General features: G+C 34.0%; 1 long non-coding RNA gene across 3 annotated transcripts in view; it reads left to right on the top strand.

Annotated features, from left to right (window-relative positions):
• Nucleotides 1-6,430: 6,430 nt before the first annotated feature.
• Nucleotides 6,431-18,460, top strand: part of LOC306658697 — a 284,777-nt gene continuing 272,747 nt past the window's right edge. For all 3 annotated transcript variants that reach the window (XR_013763125.1, XR_013763126.1, XR_013763127.1), the window contains exon 1: nucleotides 6,431-6,610. This is a non-coding gene — a long non-coding RNA (uncharacterized lncRNA). The remainder of the gene's footprint in view (nucleotides 6,611-18,460) is intronic.

Here is an 18,460-nt window from a genome sequence, read left to right as displayed (position 1 = left end):
GCTGTACTCTGCTGATTTCTTTTCAAAAGCGATTTGCCTGCCACATTGGCTGGCTTAAGTCAATAGGACATGTTACATTCCTCAGCAACAATCTGTCATTGCAGGAGAAATGCAGGCCCTAGAGGCTCCTCTCTGCCTCCTCCCTGCCAATAAGGAGAGCACAGGTTACCCTGAAAGGATGGGGGGACTTTTCTGACCCTTACACAGACAAGATTCCCGAGCTCGGGATATATGATAATTAGAATTGGTCATTGGGATAAATTGACTCAGAGTTGTCTTGGATATTTACCATGTGTAGTGGGGACTTGAAAATCTGAAGCAATTCTGCTGTCAATCAAAAGTTAAGAAGTAGAACCAGGTGGGACTCTGAAACTTCCCAATAAAACTGGGAGTGCACCATACATCTCTCTGAGAGGACCCATTTTCTCCCTTGTGAGTGTCCTCTTCTTCCCTTTTCCTATTCTTCTAATAAACTCATGCCTGCTAGTGAGTGACGTGACTAAAAAATCTTTCCAGTGTGACCATAAGAACTGGGTATGGAGGATCTCTGTGGCTACCTCAGCTCCACAGCAGACCCTTGCTCTGTAACAGATAAATGGTCCCCTAAACAATAATCTAGACCATTCACTTAACGGAGAAAATAAATAACCGGGAGGATCTGATGTTGCCATCTCAACGAATACCAGGGGTATTTATGTGAAAAAAAATTCTATTTGGGATTTCAGATCTTAAGGGAAGTTGAAGTAGATGGCAACAAAGAAACATTTCCAGTTCTCCCAACTCACTCCATTTTTAAGAAGAGGTAGAATTTACCTTTTGTGTAGCTCATGTTCTCTTTTTTATGTCCCTCCATGATCTGAGAATTTCTCTCAGATTCACCAAGATGAATCTGATGTCAGCCTCCAAGATGGTCCTTTTCCTCAGTATGACAAAACTCTAAAGGGGTTTTTTCCTGACTTCCCTTGTATTAGAGCATGTTTGAAAACTGCTAATTGTCAATTCTTTCTCTGCCCCTTTGAGATGCAAATCATCTTAAAAGCTTCTCAACAGTTTACAATACAGGAGTGTTTTTCTCAAAAACTCAGGAGCCACTTCTTGGAAATGTAATCATAAAGCAAGACAGCATCCCTGGTTCCTTATCTCTATGGTAGGATAGGAACCTAATTTTGGACTCTCCTTGCTCAGAAGGTATAAAATTACTTCTTGTTATGAATATACAACATGGAATGTTTTCCTTTCCTTTGGGGAAGGCCTCATTAACAAACACAAGAATCTTACATTTCTTATGGCTTCAGTGCTTAAAAATGCCCTTGCCCTTTGTTTCAAGGAAGTGAGCTCAATCTTCTCTCTTGGGTTGAAGAAATCTTCCTTTCTTGCTTAACTTTGGTGCAGTTTTTGCTTAAACACTATTTATATTTCTACCTTGCTACCTAATTTCTCCTCAGACTCTAACTCTATAGATCTGAAACTGATCATCTGTAGGTTTTAGAAGAAATTCTGTTGTATAGCTAGGTTGGTTAACCATTGATTTATGTATTAGAATAAATTCAAGTATGTTGGATCAAGGTATATTTGCATTTCATATATTTATAAATATTAGATGACTATAAATATGCCCTGATTTGGTGAAATTCCAGCCACATCAAGTTCATCAGAGACTGTTCAGTAGAGACAATGGCTATATGTCATTCATGACAAGGAACAAAATTCTAAGTTTTCTCTGACTTAATGAATTTTAGCTGACCACAAACTAGATATCAACTAGATAGGAAAAAGATATATATCACATTTCCATGATTTTTTTTTTTTTTTTTCCTGAAGAGAGGAAACATGTAGTCAAAAGACAAGGACTTATAGTAAAAAGCATGAGGCCCAGTGGCTGCCTTGTCACCCGGCCATCAAAACTTTTAACCGGCCAATGACTAAAATGTTCAAAGCTGTCAGCTCTAAGGTGCCACAGTAGAAGAGGTGGTGCTGGTCGCAAATGACCAAGAGAGTAAGTAAACAACAATCTGAAAAAAAATGTGTCATACTCTTTATTGCGTATGTGTAGAAATAAATCCAAAAATAAGTATTAATACAGCAAGTCTTCCATTTTTGACCATTTAATTAATCAATAGTTTCTAATAACCGAAGTAAAGCCATCGAGTGGCATTTAATCAGTGAACAGTTCTTCAGTATATTAAATGTATTTGGAGTTCTGTACAAATCATTTATAAGCCAGGATGCTAGCTGCTAACTATAAATGAATATTGAAAATTTTAAATTATGTTTCAGTTGATCCTGTGATGTGTGTGTTCCTGCATAGCAATCATCATAGCATTGGAAAAACATTGAACTGGGTAGGATGAATGAATCACTGTCAATGGCTTAGCAAACAGATGGAACAAAGTCAGAACACTATTGTCTCTTACACTGTAGAGAGCCATTAGATGCTAACAGATTTGTTCCTGCCATTATGAAAAATTAAAAGGGATCACTACACGCACAAGAGCATTAACATTCTGGCATAGAAGATTCAATGTAATTTGGTACATTGCCAAATAGGTTAACACACTGGTTGCCACAGTTCATAAATTATTATGATAGTAGTGATTCCTTTTGCTTTAAGAAGTTTTTGATACACATACACAAAACAAACAAACAAACAGACAAACAAAAAACTTCCTGATCTTCAAATCAGAAAATTTCTGGAGATAATATAAGTATTCATGAGTCTTGTGATTATCATTCAAAATTGGGTTCCATTTTGTCAACAATTTAAGAAATATACATTAAATAATAAAAAAAAAACTATCTGAAAACAAATTATAGGCTCAATATGATATAATCTTTATTAAAAGGAATTACTGCAAAAACTCTAGAGATATTATCTTTTGAGTTTAATTATGTTTATTTTCACTAACCATTCCTATTTAGAGTCAAAACTTTAAAATGCATAACATGAAATTAAAGGCTTATTTCAGTGACATCTCTGCAGTGTTAAAATGATGATGATGATAAGTAGGATAAATTATTAAAGAGATTTGGCACTAGCAATTTAAAAGAAATGACTTTGTTTGCAGGCCAAATGCGAAATTGTTACTTGGCACAGAAACTAATGACCTAAACTGACTGGCTTGAGTCTGATACAATATCATCTTGTCAGCATTCTCCTCTCCTGCCAATACAAGAAAACAAAGCAATTCCCTAAAGAAGGTGGGAAATGAACAAGTTGTTTTCCTTAGTCAAATGCTATATTGTGGTCACGTCTCCTGGTCAAATGAAAACAGACATCTGATACAAAGCTAGGAAGGACAAAGATGATTTTCTAATAGCTCATATTGGTGACACAAATGACAGAGTTCAGCAGCATAATAAATTTTCTTTTCTATATGTATAATTTGAGAAATAATTGATTTCTCCAAATGAACTGGGATATTAAATCCTTCTACCTCACAATAAAACAGGAAATATTAACACATTTGTAAAATTACTGTGAGTAAAAATCTGGTGGAAGAAGAATGTAATTTGACTAATAAATAGTTAGCTAGTAGATGTATTTTTCCAACTCTAATCTGTAATAAATAATTTTTTTAAAACTTTCAAGATTTGTTACTATTATGGTTAAGATATGAGATGTCATGTGGCAACAGGAATGTTCGTAAGTAACATGATTAGAGTAACAGAACTATTACCTAATCAAAGGATTAATTCATTTGATGGATTAATAATTTGAATGGATTATGGTTAGAAGGCAGGAGGGGCATGACTGAAGGAAACAGGTCACTGGGGTCACACCCTTAGAAGTCATGTTTTGTTTTTGACTCCTTGGCCCTCTGTGTCCGAGCTGCCATGAGCTGAGCAGCTTTCTTCCACCATACCCTTCTGCCATGATGTTCTGCCCCATCTCTTGGCCTGTGCAATGGAGTTGGCTGATCACAGACTGAACCTCTGAAACTGTGAGCCCAAAATGAACTTGTCCTCCTCTAAGTTGTTCTTGCTAGATATGTTGATCACAGCAACAAAAGCTGACTAATACAATTTCATATTTATAAGATTGTTACTTCATATTTTTAAAATTAGGGAGTACCTTTGTAATTGACATGAACAAATATATTTCAAGCAAAATGTCTATATGACCTAGATATACTTAAAATAAAAGATGTATTTAAAATGTTCCGGTAGCTGGGGAATTTTTTTTTCTCTTGGTTTCTCTGTAGATGAAATGATGAACTCTGAATTCAAGGCTAGCTCTGAATTTCCTCTAACAAAATTATTCATGTGTAATTGTGGGGATCAGCATAAATTGCTTATGTTTTTTTTTTTTTTCTAGAAATGTTGTGAATATAATATAGTTCCCATATACTCACATCAATTTCTCCTGTTATTAATTTGCTATATTGCCAAAGTATCTGTGTTAGTCACCTTTACATTAGTATAGCGATGTAACTGAGATAATTGACTTAAGAAAGGAAAAGTTTATTTGGCCAACAGTTTAGGAGTATTCAGTACATGGTCAGTTAGCCATATTGCTTTTTGAACTGTGATGAAACATTTTCCTTTGAGCGCATGTCCCCAATGACCTAAAAACCCTTCCCACATAAAAGTTTCACCAGCTACCGGTAGAGTTAGTCTGGGTAATAGAATTTAGTACATGGTTCTTTAAGGGCTATTCCAGATCTAAACTATAATAATACATGTGTCAAAATGAATAATCAAATATTGATCTATTCTTAACTAAAGTCTATATTTTGATTTTCTTTTGTTTTTTATCTAATGAATTTTTTCTATTTCAAAGTGTCATCATGAATACCATATTAAATTTAATCATCATGTCTTCTTAGTTTCCTTTAAGCCATTTCTCAGATATATATTTTATTCATTTATTTTTTTGTATTTGACAGTTTGAGTAGTATTTCCTAGCTCTTTCTGCCAAATATTGCTCAATGTTTTATTGCTTGATTTTTTTATGTTTTCCTGATTATTGGATGGGAGATTTTTAGATTTTTAGATTTTGATGACTTACAAAAATACAGGATATTTTTCTGAAACATATGAATTACATCATAAAATACGTGGACTATTATAATTAATAAATATTGCAGACATGACAAATAAACCTAATACATAGTGCACATTCAATTCATGGCCATATTGTTAAAACACTGTATTTGCTCATAGTTTATTGCTTGTCAAAGAGAATCTCTGTCTGCACAACTTAATTTTTTTCACTTTGATATTTTCTTCAAGCATTCATTATTTTACTCATTTATTTATTCATATCTTAAAGAAATATTCATTGAAAATTTACATCTTTACTTAAAATTGTCATTGACGATGTAACGGTTGTTTAATGGAAGTTAACAGTGAAATATTATTAAATGGCTTTACTCAATAGCTTCTATTGAAATGAGACAAAAATAAAACAATACATACTTAAATAATAAAGAATGCAATGTTTAATTAGATTAAAAGGGAGTCATTAAGAGAACATGATTGTGGAAGAAACAATTTGGCAGAGGATGGTCACTTAAGACTTCTCCAGTGAGTTTACCTTTAAGTACAAATGTAGATGAGCTCATGAATTATGGTGTATAGTACATAGAACAATCACTGCAAAGGTATATAATTTATAGTGAATAATGTAAGGTTGTATTATATTTTAAAGTAGAACTGTTATAATAGACCACAATAAGACTACAAGGCAGCGAGGAGCTTGAGTGGGGGATGGCAAGCAAGGAAGAGGGAGCTGGCTGAGCTACCCCTTTTTTTTGTAGAATAATAAAAACCTCATTACATGTGCTTTTATGTGAATATGTTTAAGATAGAATGTGTGTATATGTCTGTTAAGTTGTAAATGTGTATGAAGACTTGACTGTTTTATTTAATAAGTTATTGAAGTGCTTACATTTTAAAACAAATTTTGAGTACTTTAAATTTTAACTTATGTGCATTTTTTATGAAAACACAATACTTTTTTCTTTCCTTTCTCTATCATCTACTAGTTACCTAAGAGTCTACTAAGTAAAATAACTGAAATAATGAATGATGCCTGTCGAGATCTTCATGTGTTATACATATAAAAACCCAGCATGAAAGACTAAATAAATACTTGCTGTGGGTTCCTCTCATCTGTCTCCAAACAATTGAGTAAAAAAACAATAAAAAAATTAAGATTTATATATTCCTTCTTCTGAAAATTGCCTATTTACCATGAATAAAGTTAATCATTAATCAGTCTAATAGATTATTTTTTAGTTAACAATAAAGGTTTAGTAATATTTTATAATATGTTTTCTGTAGGCTATTTGTGCTTCTGATTGTAACAGGATCAAATCTGAGCAGAAGAAATGTGCAGTGTGTCTATTTTTAAAGCTGTCTGGCTGATCATGCTTTTACAGTGTACACAGGAGAAGTCATCCCTTACATAACACCTTCCAACTGCTGACACAGGACAGCCATTTTGCTCATTACAGCTTAAACTCGACTCTCTAAAGTAGCAACAGAACATAGAAAAAGTGTCAGGGAAATTCCTAGCCATTGAAAATACTCCATTCATGAGAACCTGGCCTGGACTCTGAGGACATAGCTTCAAGGTATTGCTGGGACTAGTTGAGTTTGCTCAGAGGTGAGGGAATAATCACAGCTCCTGTAAAAATGAAATCTTTTCTCTTACTAGTTCTCTCAAGAGTCTTTTCATTTTTCTTCACTCTTTCGACTCAAGTTATCATATTGACTCAGACTATAAGACTATCAGATTGATAGTTCATAGATAACATTTATTTTTCAGAAACAGAAAACAGATTGTTTTGGTTGTCCAGGTTTCCACAGGGGTGAAGAATCATTACCAAGATGGTCCTTAGAAAGCCATAATAGCTCAAATCTCCCTTTAGGTGTGGGTCTGCATAGAGAGAAATAAAAAAAGGAAAGCAATTAATACTGGAAAACTTTAATCAGGATTACTCCCTTATCAAGGAATCTGGGAAACAATTCCCATGAAATTGGGCAAACCTTACATTATAGTAATTTCCAATAGTTTCCAATAGAAGTTGGATTCTAAAAGTAAGTTTTTCTTAAAGGAACATGTTCAGATTATTCATTGTGCACAGTGGATTCTTTTGACTCTGAGTGTAACATGTTTCAGAATAGGGAATAAATAACAGCAGTATCTGCACTACCTTTTTAGTGGCAGCTTCATTTAGATAAAGTTGGACATTAATTTTCTTAAACATGGACTATTCTTATATTCATACTCTGTAACTACAGACAGGGTTTTGGTTTTCTGTTTGAAAGTTTTTGACTTTTCATAACAAATATTTATGTCTTGTTTATCTTGCCTTGTTGCACAAACTACAAATTCTAATATTGTGTTGAATCAGTATGGTAAAGAGGACATTATTAGCCTGTTTCCAATCTTATTAAGAAAGTTTTCTATTTTTGCCTTTAAATATATTAACTGTAGATTCCTTCTATTCCAAATTTGCTCAGTATTTTTTTATGAATAAACAAATGATTAGTTTTACTGTTATTTCAATATCTTTTAAGATGATAATTATTTTTCTTTAGTTTGTTAATAAGATGAATTATAATAATTGATTTTCAAATCTTGAACCAGCTTTGTTTGGGGATTAATCTGTTCTATGTTTTAATTTCTTAGGATGAAAGTTTTTATTAATCATTTGAGATTTTTAATTTTTCTAATTTAGCATTTGTAGTATAAATTTACATTTAGACAGTGTTTTGCTGCATCCCACCATTTTTTATACTATATATTTTCATTTTAATTTAGGTCAGATTTTCAAAATTATTCCTTGACACTTTGGCTCATGCTTTATGTAGAAAAGTGTGATACTTCCAAACATTTTCTGAATTTACTGATAGCTATTAGAGATTTCTAGTTTAAATTCATTATTTGCAGGAAAGTATCCTTTTTATGATTGTTTTTCTTTAACATTTTTAACTTTGTTTAAATTATGTTTTGTGGGTCATTATGAAAGAGTGCTCAACAGATTCTTGAAAAAATGGTGGTGTAAATTATTGATATATCAATCAGTATATTTATATATTTTAAATTTAAAGTGTGTGTTGATATGGTTGGATTAAATTGGCCTTATTGGCTGTTTTCATTTGTTCCATGAGTTCCTTGTATATTTTATCTTCATTGTATATTTTGCCATTAGGTTACATTATTTGAATATTGTTTAGGTCTTCTTAGTGTATGATAATTTTCTCATGTAATCAATTACTGATAGAAGAGTGTTGACATTTCTGTCCAAAACAGAGGATTTGTCTTGATTCATTTTTCATTTCTAACAGTTTTCAATGCATGTATCTTAAAGATGTGTTATTAGGAAAATAACTATTAGAATTGCTGTGTGGGGAGTCTATAGGGTTATGAAATATATCCTTTTTATCCTTGTAAAGCTTCATTGTTTTAAATTCTACTTTTCAAATACTAATGCAAATAATCCAGCTTCCATTTGGCTAATGTCATATCTTTCTCCATCTTTGTATTTGTTACCTAGCTTTACATTTAAATCAAACTTCTTTTAGAGAACTTATATTTAGGACTTGCTTTTTTTCCCTTTCTTATCAAATCCAACAAACTTGTCTTTAATTGGTATGTTTACCATTCTAAGTTAAAGTGCATATTGATATGATAGAAAATGAGTTTAACTTCTTTGTTGTTTTTATTTGTTCTATTCTTTTTTGTATATTTTATCCTATTTTAATACCTTTAATTGGGCAAATGATTATTTTTTGGTTCAGGTTGTTTTAATATCGACTTTGATTAAAATATACATAAGCTCTGCTATTGATAGAATGTCTGCAAAGAATATTAAAAATTAAATCTATGTTTAAGTTTTAACTTGCTTAAAAAATCATTATGTGTTCTTGATATCCAATTACCTATTTATTTAGAGGAGGGTTTAAAATCTGTCATCATACACATGTACTATACAACTTATAACTCTTCATGTTTCTCTTTTATTTCAGTTGTCTGGATCACAGCCTATATTTTCTCACATGAGTAATGTCATACTATGACATTAGTTAGCTAAAGGTCATTAATTTAAAGCTACTTCCATATACAGTTAAGAAGTTATATTTTACACTTTTCAGTGGCCACCTCACTTGCAAAACGTTCATAAAGCTTCTTCCCTTTTGTCCCTTCACAATCGCCTCAGAGTTTTCTCAAAACCTCACTGTTTTTACAATAAAGGAAAGCAATATCTGGGATTCCAGCCTCAAGAATAAGACAGAACAAGGCAGAGAATTGGTCCTATGCCCATCAGAGACTGCCTGAAAAGACTAGCTTAATTTTGTTTGTGACAGTATACACTCAAAGTAAAGTGTGAACTGGGAAAAACCTGGATGTGGGAGATTTAAGATACATACATGTCAAATGAAGAGTGTTATTGTAACATGGCCATGAAAATACAATGTAATGACTTTCAGTAAATTATAATGAAATGTGAAGTATAGAACAGAAAATAACAGCTTAATTTTAACATGTGAACATTAATAATTTTAAATATGCAAAATAATGCATGCAGATAAAATTATTAAGAACATATGGTAGCAAAAAGACCCTGGGTTGAGCTTATTGTTCTGGGAATATTAATACTTTTTTAACTTTAGAAAGGAAACATTTTTTGCTGGGTTTTGTCTTGTTTTTCACTTGCAGGGCAGCAATCTATTTCCTATGACTTTTACAAGGAAAGTATTTTATGATTCTTTGCCAGTCTTTAAGATTATGTCTACTTAAACTAGCAATTTTATGAGTATATATTTTCTAGTTCCTGAACTCTGAGGGCAACTATTTCCTTCTTTTAGGAATATATTTTTAAATGCTTTGCTGATTTTCTTTTTGAGTAGCTTCCTATATCTAATTTGAGCAACAAAAAAAGGAAGACTTGTGATTTCAGGAGCAATAAGGGGAGTCATCACGCAAAAGAATTTTCAGAAGAGAGGACAAGATGGATATCTGCTAGTTATTTGTCACAGTCTGGGAAATTCTATAGACTCACATAAGGAGCAAAGGTGATTCAGGACTCAGGCACTCTGTCACAGCCAATGTTCATTGGTCTGGAACATTTCACAGAAAAATAAAAAAATTCAATAGTGCTCTTTCTAACATTGTAAGGTTGCCTTTTTATTGAATCTAAGTGACTATGAGAGATATACTATTATATTTTACTTTATAGATATGAGATATATGTAACAAAAACAATTTTTTTGACATCTGACCTTTGCTACCTACTTTGTACTAGAGATATAATCATATTTTAGGGTAATTTGAATCATTCTCAAGATACATTAATTGAATAGATAACTAAGTATTCTGATAGGCAGAGATGCAGTTTAAAGATAATTTATGCATTCCACAGAAGAGATGTTAATGATAACCATATAAGTCAATAATGAAAATAAGCATTTTCTTGGTGATCTTCATGATTATTTGCTTAATTCAGGCATGTATGTTTTGAGGAAATTTGATTCTATTTTTGACAGAAAATGCTGCTAGTTTTAAAGATTGAAATTCAGCAAACATTTAATGGTAAAGTAGTATCTGTAGTGAGTTTTGGAAAAAAGGAAGCAAAAATGAGATTCAAAACCAGGATGTGGACAGGGAGCATGCAACAAAGGTGTGATCAAAGAAGCTGGAAACCAGAGATGCATTTTCAAAAACTGGTGACAAGGTACGAAGTGGAGATTAAAATCTTCTTGAAAGCAGAAATTGCATTTTATTTAATGAGATATTCATAATGTGGAGAGCACTGTGCCTAACACACAAATAAGAATTTAAAAATTCTCTGGAAGGACAGAAGAAAGGAATCAAAAAGAGAAGAAAAAAAAAAAAAGAAAGAAGGAAGATAGGGTATTATAAAGTTCCAAGGAGTGTGAGAGGTCTGTCAGTATATAATGGAAGACCGTTAAAAGAGAGTCATGATTCTGGAGGCTGAGGCAGCAGGATGGCAAGTTTAAGACCAGCCTAGGCAACTTAGAGAGGCTCTGCTTCAAAGGAAAAAAAAAAAAGAATATATATACATATGGATATGTATCCCTATATATAGTACCCTCTGTATGTGTATATACATATACAGAGAGAGAGAGAGAGAGAGAGAGAGAGAGAGAGAGAGAGAGAGAGCGACGGAGAGAAAGAGAGAGAGAGACTGGGGATATAGCTTAGGGTAGAGCACCCTTGACTTCAATCCCCAGTTCTGGAAAAAGGGGAATGGGACTGCTAATTAGATGGGGGTGGCAGGACAATGCTCAGTACTGAGGAGAGAGCATGGGATGCAGCAGTTTCTCCTGGGAGACATGTTATAAAAGATGGCAGAAACTACCCACGTTGGTGAATGTCCATGGAAACATGTATTCAAGTAATCAGGGTTTGCTTGTAGAAATGAAGCAGAATAAGGTACAACAGTGAGGTTCTTAAACAATGAACTCTATCACTTTTCCATTAGAGAACTCACTCAGCAAAACTTTGAGCTACAAACTGTCATAGCCAAGAAATTTAGTTTGAATCATATTTGGCAAATAGGTCACTTTTATTTTGTCTGGTAGAATAAATATTAAAACACCACAGTACCCTATTGGATCCTAAATTGACATTACGTGTTCTGGGAAAGTTTCACATTTTCAAAACACATATATTTGGGAGGCCCTATACAAGTTAAGTTATGATTTTAACTCCATCATATACCTGTGAATCTTTTCCCAAATCCCAGGATAATGTTATTATAAATTCACAGGTGCCACACCATTTGTTGTGAAGTAGAGTACTTGTAAAGAAAAGCTTTGACTTTTGAGTATTTTGACATTTACCATTTATATTAATGATGCCATAAAATTGCCATGCGAAATGCCATTTACCCAAGAGGTAATGCTTATTAATTACAAATATTATATAATATATTTTAGATGTAAAGGTTATGTGTTCCTTTTATTTCATATTCTGATTAAATCTGAACCAGGACACAAATATAATTTAAATACGAACTAAATGGGATTTTAACCTTAGGGATTTACATGTCAGAAAGAATTTAAAGACATTAAGAAAATTAAAGAGGTACATTTTATGTAAACAATGGTTTTGGTTTTGCAAATTCCATACATTGTTGTATATGCTGATAAAAATAAAGGTAAAGTGGTTCTGACTACTATCATGTGTAGTTTTACTTAACTGTGATTAATTAATAGCAAATCTTTCCTATGGTGTTGGAATTTAATGGGTCTCTTTTAAAGGAATTCTATTGACAAGATGTATTTCAGTGGAGACTGACAAACAGGCTTGAATTGCAAAAATGATTTGAGCCAGAAGTGGACAGAGCCTTAAGAGTTTGGAAATGCTGTTTTATAGCATTTAGCAAGTATGCAAATTAGAAAAGATTATTTTCTTATGTTCATATTTTCATTAATGTTCTATTTTTTGGCTAACCATAAGCATACAAGGTTTTGGAGTCAGACTCTACTATGTTGACTTAAGTGTCTCATTCATAATGTTAAAAAAAAACAGGAGCTTTATAGATAAACTCCAAATTTGGGGCTTGGTTTTTGGAAACACAGGACGATTATGTTTAAAGTTCAAGTTTATTTTCATCTGTGCTAGTCACTTATTTTAGTGTCACTCCTGTGGTTTTGGTAAAATGGAGAGTAAAACATGATTTGAAAAGTATTTTTGTGTTCAATCTTTCTGTTCTGGTATTAAAAACATAAAATTGCTCTATTTTCATTTGTAGTAAACCTAAGGCTTAACCTGAAATACTCTGCATACACAAAGATGAAGGACAGTGGCTTATGAAGGAAATACAGAACTTAATATTTAGAAATTTTAATATCTTAAGAAAAAGGAAAATGAACCCCAGAGTGTTAATTACAATTTAAATGAGGATCAGAGGCAAGATGGCAGCTACGAAGTTCCAATGATCTTCCCAGAAGGGCAATCATTTTAAATAGCTATTCCATACCAATCTGCCTTCACAAGAGCTAGGGAAGCCAGGGAGTGAAAGCAGAATCTGATTTTATTACTTAATGAGAGGCTGAGGCACATTGAAGAAGCCAGGGAGGAAAGCACTGTTCACATTACCCTTCCCCATAACAAGGCAGCTCAGCTTGGGCAAGGAAGAGGGAGTTTAGTGCAGACCTTACACTTAAAAGTCAGTTTTTCTAGCCTGTCACAGTGAAAGTTAGTGCCAGGAACAGCTACACAGTATGTGCCCCCAAGCCAATAATTAGACTGAATTTCTGGATGTTGGACAGCCAAGGCAACCCTGGGACTCTCCCCTAGTCTTGGGCAGTAGGGGAAGGAGCAGGGCTCTTTTCTTTGGATCTTAGGGCAATGTGATGGGCACCCGACTTTGCCTTTGAGCTCAGTGCAGATCCTGTCTTGGTGACACCCAGCACCAGGGTAAGTCCAAAGGCATATCCTCAGGCTATCACTCACAGACAGAGCTTTTACATCCTCCCTGTCATCAAACATGGACCTAGGCCCCTAGTGGGATTCATTCCAGTTTTGGACTGCATCACCACCAGCCAAAATGCAAGCATGGTGTATATTGCCACACTGTGCTGGTACCTGCATCAATGAAACTTAGGTGTGATTCAGTTTGCATCAGCTTGGACAGCCAAGGGACACTGCATCCCCATCTTCCAACCTTGGGCGGAACATCAAGGAATAAATGTTGGCAGTAGGGAAGGAAACTGAGCACACAAAACTGTTTTAAAACTCATTGTTGGACTGGTAAAACGTAACATTGGGCAGATCATACTGTGCTTAGCCAGTTTCCATGGACAGAATCTCTGGACTTGCTCCAGTACTAGGTGAAGACTCATGACCTCAGTGGGTTAGAGTTCTATGATAGTCTGTGTCATGTGTTGTGGGTTATAGAAATCTCAGGCCATCATCCCACCTCAGCAATAGGCATCCAGAGTAGCATAGGTCTTAGTCCTGACCTCATGTTACACTGCTCTCTGTGGGAGTTATCCAGCATTGTATTGAAGCCAGAATTGAAGACAGGCAGTTAGTGTAAAATAGGAAATCGGGTCAAATCGAGGAATTGAGGCCATCAGAGTCTGGGAAGTTAGACTGCCCCTGGGAGATTGGCATGTCAGGGTCTCCAGTGCCCTTTTGATAACCAAGATTACCTGCCAAATTACTCTTCCCCCCAAAAAAAGTTGCAGGCAATGAATTTCTAATTAATGTCCCCTGGGTCCCTACCTGAATCTCCATTTGGCCCTTCCCCCTGCCCTCTGCTTGTCACCTTTCTTGCTATGTCACAGGCATCTCCTGGGCCTAGTCACATAGGCAGGAAGGAAAAAGATAAGGGGGGAGAGAACAGAACAAAGGAGACCTTAATCTATAAAAGATGTAGGGTGCGCTCACTTCTTGGGATTCTAGAACATCAGCCATGGCCCCGCTTCTCCCTCCCAGGAGAAGTCTGTGCTACTACTTTTAAATAAAATCTGCTTAATATATGCTTGCTTTGGCATTCTTCTCTGGTTTTTATACTTCAATGCCTGAGGAAGCAGAACTCGTCACCAGTAAAAGAGTGTATCAGTATCATTAGTGGCCATGGGAACTCTCATTTCATTTCTCCCTAATCTCCAGGCAACACAACACAGACAGTAATTGTCTACCAAGCATAAGAAAAAGAATGGGTGCAACAAGTCATTGCATAGGATCCCCACTATGATGGCCAGGAGTGGGCAGAATCACATGGCACCTGATCATACACCAATGATTATGGTCAAGGCATCTGGGCCTACCCCAAACTTAGGTGGAGGCTTGTGTTGGTGACCTACCCATTTTAGGACTCCTCCAGTTCATTCTGAACAACTGCAGATTTGGAACAAACTGGGCTAGGAGCACCCTCTCATGAGGGCACAACACATTAATAATGGATTTACAAAGAACCTGAATTAGGGCACCTTCTAGTATTGACATAGTGGAAGCATCCATAGGCTCCAAGATAATAAGCAAACTGATCACTCTTTCTGGAAGGACAGGCACAAAGACAAATTATAAAGACTGGAATAAGCACCTAATCCTTCAATGACTAGATTATGTAATGTGCTAACAAGCATGTAGGACTTTCAGAGAACCATTACCTCACCCAATGGTCAAAATAAGGTGCCAGATATTTAGTACTAACAATTGACAACTGCAAACTCTTGGATCGGGAACTCAAAAAGCTGTATTTAAGAAATTCAGTGAACTTCAAGAAAACACAGAGAAACAATTAAATACTTCAACAGAGAAATATAACAGAAAAATAGAAGTACCTTTAAAAAAATCAAACAGAAATCCTTGAGCTAAAAAATACACTCAGTAAAATTAAAAACATGATCGAAAACAGCAATGGAAGAGATCAAACAGAAGAAAGAATTAATATCAAAGATAAGCTATTTGAAAATCCACAGTAAGGAGGGGAAAAAGAAAGAAGAAGCATAGAAAAAACTTACAGGAAATTAAAGGAGTAAACATTTGAGTTATTAGGTATTCAACAGGGACTTGAGAATTCCAAAGGGATAGAAAACTTATTTAAATAGATAATTGCAGAAATTTTCTCGAACCTATAAAAAGTTACAAATATGCCCAGCTACAGGAAAGTCAAAAGTCATCAGCCATATTCAACTTAATTGAGTGTAACTTAAGACCACCATTTGACCTTGTTTTCCCACTCCTCAGATTATACCAAAAAAACTTAAAATCAGCATGCCACAGTGACACAGTCATATCAATGTTTTTAGCAGCTCAATTTACAATAGCCAAGGTATGGAGCCAACATAGGTACCCTTCAACAGATGAATGAATAAGAAAATGCAATATATATATATATATATATATATATAAAATATATAATGGAATATTACTCAATATTATTCAACTCTAAAGAATAATGCTAAGTGAAATAAGCCAAGCCCAAAAAACCAAAGGCCGAATGTTTTCCCTGATAAGTGGAGAATGACATCTAATGGAGGTGGGGGGGTGGGGAGTGAGAGAAGAATGGGGGAACTTTAGATTATGTAGAAGGAAATGAGAGGGAGGGGGGTATGAAAAATGGTGGAATGAGACAGACATCATTACCCTAGGTACATGTATGATTACATGAATGGTGTGAATCTACATCATGTGCAGCCATAGAAATTAAATGATGTACCCCATTTGTGTACAATGAATCAAAATGCAGTCTGTAAAAAATTAAAAGATAAATAAAAAAAAATACTGAATAAAATAAGAGCGATTAAAAAAAAGAATAATGAAATTATGGTGTTTGTGGGTAAATGGATGGAACTGGAGAATATCATGCTAAGTGAAATAAGACAGTCCCCAAAAGCCAAAGGTGGAATGTTGTCTCTGATATGCTAACCCATAACAAGGGAAGGTAGGGAGGAGAAGTATAGAAGTTCATTGGATTAGACAAAGGGGAATGAAAGGGAGGGGTGAGAATAGGAGAGACAGTAGAATGAATTGGACATAACTTTCCTATGCTGATATATGAATACATGACCAGTGTAACTCCACATCATGTTCAACCACAAGAATGGGATCAAAATTTTAATGGGTTGTACCTCATGTATGTATAATATATCAAAATACAACCTACTGTTGTGTATATCTAAAAACAACAAATAAAAAAATAAAAAAGATGTCATCAAGCTCTCAAAGGCTAAAGATAAAAGATTCTCAAAGAAGCAAAGGGAAAGAAAGAAAGTACATATAAGTGTGTCTTAATTCAAATGACAACAGACTACTGAGTAGGATCTTTATAGAACAAGAGGGATCACGATGAGATTTTCATTGTACTGAAAGAAAAAAAAAAATAACAGTCAACCAAGAATAATATAGGATGCCCAGCAAAGATTTTCTTTCCATATGAGGGAAAGATAAGACACCCCCAAACAAATAAAGGCTGATAGAATTTGTCACTAACAGAATTATCCTATTTAAAATAGCTAATTCTTTAAACTGAAGAAAAGAAATGTCAAGATGTTAAGAAGTAACAAAAATATGGGAAGAAAAAGTATGTAAAGCATAAAATGTCCAAGTTCTCTAATATTACAAACATGGTAAATAAATCATTCATACTATTAACATGAAGACTGGAAAACAAAACAATTAGACATAATAACTATTTAATATGTTAAGAAGTAGGCAATACAGAAATATGTAAAAATAAGAATAAAATTCATGTGAGGAGGAATAGAGGGGAAGTGTAGTTTTTTTCAGTACATGTTTTAACTCTTCATATCTTTATGATTACAGTTGATATAATTTCCTCAAAACAACTTTATAATCAAAAGACTTGTAAGAGAGAGCAAAAGAAGGAAACTATTATAAAATTAGGAAGCAAGCAAGGCCAAGTATTTGAATGGAAATGCTTTTTACTCTTTGCCTTTAAAAAGACAAACAAGTTTACATCAAACTAAATGGCTTCTGCACAACAAAGTAAACAACAGTGAAAAGACAACCTAAAGATTGGAAGAAAATATTTGCAAACTAATTCCAGAATATACAGGAAATCCAAAAATTAAATAGAAAAAAACACTCATCTAAAAATGAACAATAGAAATAGATATATGTTTTTCAAAAGGAAGACATATTTGTAGCCAGCAGGTATATATATGTATATACACATAACATCACCAGTCACCAAGAAATGTAAATCAAAATCACAATGAGATCTCATTCACCCCAGCAGGAATGGTTATTTATAAAAAAAAAACAAAAAACAATAGTGCTGGCAAATGTGAAGAAAAGGGAACCCTTGCACACTGTTAGTGGAAATGTAACAGTATAATTATTATGGAAAACCTTATGGAGTTTTCTTTAAAAGGTAAGGATAGAACTACCATGTGATCTGGGGTTAAGGATGAATCTCAGCTAGAGATTGTTTACTTAGCATGTGAGAGGCCCTGTGTTCATTCCTCTGCACTGCAATAAAGAACTACCGCAAGACTCTGGCAGTTACAGTACTGGGTATATAGCCAAAGGAGATTGAGTCAATATGTCAAAAAGACATCGATACTTCCATGTTTATTGCAGCCCTGTTCACAAAAAATGGAAATAACATCAAATGATAAATGGATAAAAATTATACATATACAGCAAGCAGGGGTGACTGTGAAGGATGATCAGGACACTGAGTTATAGTAGAATAGGAATAAGACATTCTGGTGTGCCATTGTTGCACAGTAGGGTGACTGCAGATGACAATAATGAACTTCGTCTTTCAAAAAAACTAGCAGAAAGAGTTATGAACGTTTTACCATATGGAAAAAATAAATATTAAAGGAGATACACACATTAAACTGTATTAAAACATTATACAATGCATACACATATAAAAACATCACATGATACCCCATAAATAGGTACGGTTTTAGATTTTTATACATGATTTAAAAGTAATTTAACTTAAAATACAAGAAAATTATCAATTAGGATAACTATGGTGGACTGAAACCT

Source organism: Sciurus vulgaris (genome assembly GCF_902686455.1).
Source record: "Sciurus vulgaris genome assembly, chromosome: 4".
NCBI classification, from domain to species: Eukaryota; Metazoa; Chordata; class Mammalia; order Rodentia; family Sciuridae; genus Sciurus; species Sciurus vulgaris.
The sequence above is the reverse complement of the archived record's forward strand: the minus strand, read 5'-3'. Positions and strand labels throughout refer to the sequence as shown.